Source organism: Numida meleagris, chromosome 2 (assembly GCF_002078875.1).
Source record: "Numida meleagris isolate 19003 breed g44 Domestic line chromosome 2, NumMel1.0, whole genome shotgun sequence".
Lineage (NCBI taxonomy): Eukaryota > Metazoa > Chordata > Aves > Galliformes > Numididae > Numida > Numida meleagris.
The window spans coordinates 12,472,474-12,473,569 of record NC_034410.1 but is presented as its reverse complement, the minus strand read 5'-3'; the positions used below and the strand labels follow the sequence as shown (position 1 = coordinate 12,473,569).

Here is a 1,096-nt window from a genome sequence, read left to right as displayed (position 1 = left end):
GGGCGGCCGCGGGGGTTACCTGGCGGCACGGAGCCCGATCGGCGCCGCCGCCGGCTCCCTCGCTCCCTGTCGCGCGGCCGCGCTCCCTGCCCCGCTCCTCGTCCTCACAGCGCTGCCATTACCCAAGCCGCTCACCCCTCGCGCCCCGCCCCTCGCCGGCGCCGCCACTGCGCTCGGGGTGAGGTGAAGCGCGGTGAGGCAGCACAGCCGCTCCGCCGCGCCGCCCTGCGCCTCTTCCTCACGCGCAGCACCGCACTCCGCTCTTCACCTCCACCCCGTCCCGAGCTCTCCCCGCCGACCGCAGGATGGATGGGGGCGACGGCTCACGGCGCACCGTCGCTTTCCAACCGCGTTCCCCCGGCGGAGGACACAGATTTGGTACGGCCCATGCTACGGCAAGCGCGGGCGGCCTCAATGCCCCGCAGCGGGGAGGTCGGGGGCCGTACGGCGCATGTCCCCTCGGGCCGCCGCGCACGCGTTGCGCCTCCATTGGCGACGGTGCCCTTTCCGCGCATGCGCGCCGCCGTCCTGTGTGGGGCGCTGGAGACGGGCCCTACGCGGCCCGAAATGGAGTCGGGGTGGGAGGGGGCCTCTGAAAGCGTTACTTTGCAATTGATTTACCACGGCTCCTCAAACTGGCACAGGGAAACCTACCGTGGTTCCTGAGAGCAGGATAAAATAAGACTGCTTTTCATTCCCCTCTCCAAACGAACTGTCTGCATAGTTCCTACAGAATCAATTGCAAGTTGTAACTGTATCCCTTCTGTGGGTGAAGATTGTTCTTCAGAGTTCCTTTAACAATTTCTGGGTTACAAAGAAACAAGTGCTAACTCCTTAAGCAGTTAGATACTCTTTTTCCATCAACTGCACAAGAGCCATTCCAAGGCGCAGAGTTCTCCCTGGTTGCACGGTTTTTATTTCCTTTTCCAAAAGCATCTGAAAATCCCCAAACCAGCTTACCATAATTGAGCTGTTTTGATTTGCTTTTCTTTTCCCTTAGGAAGTTCAGGAATGTGAGTCATAGGAGGATAATAAGGAGAAAAACAAATCAAGTGGTGTCATAAAAGAGGGAAAAGATTGCAAATTCAGGGTAGCG

General features: G+C 59.7%; 1 protein-coding gene across 4 annotated transcripts in view; it reads right to left on the bottom strand.

Moving 5' to 3' along the window:
• Positions 1-424, bottom strand: part of CUL2 (cullin 2) — a 51,180-nt gene extending 50,756 nt beyond the window's left edge. The window contains exon 1 of one of the 4 annotated variants that reach the window (XM_021386838.1): positions 269-424. The gene's annotated coding sequence lies outside the window, so the exon portion shown is untranslated. Of the gene's footprint in view, positions 1-19 lie in introns of all 4 variants that reach the window. The other 3 variants (XM_021386839.1, XM_021386837.1, XM_021386840.1) reach the window with 3 other exon arrangements.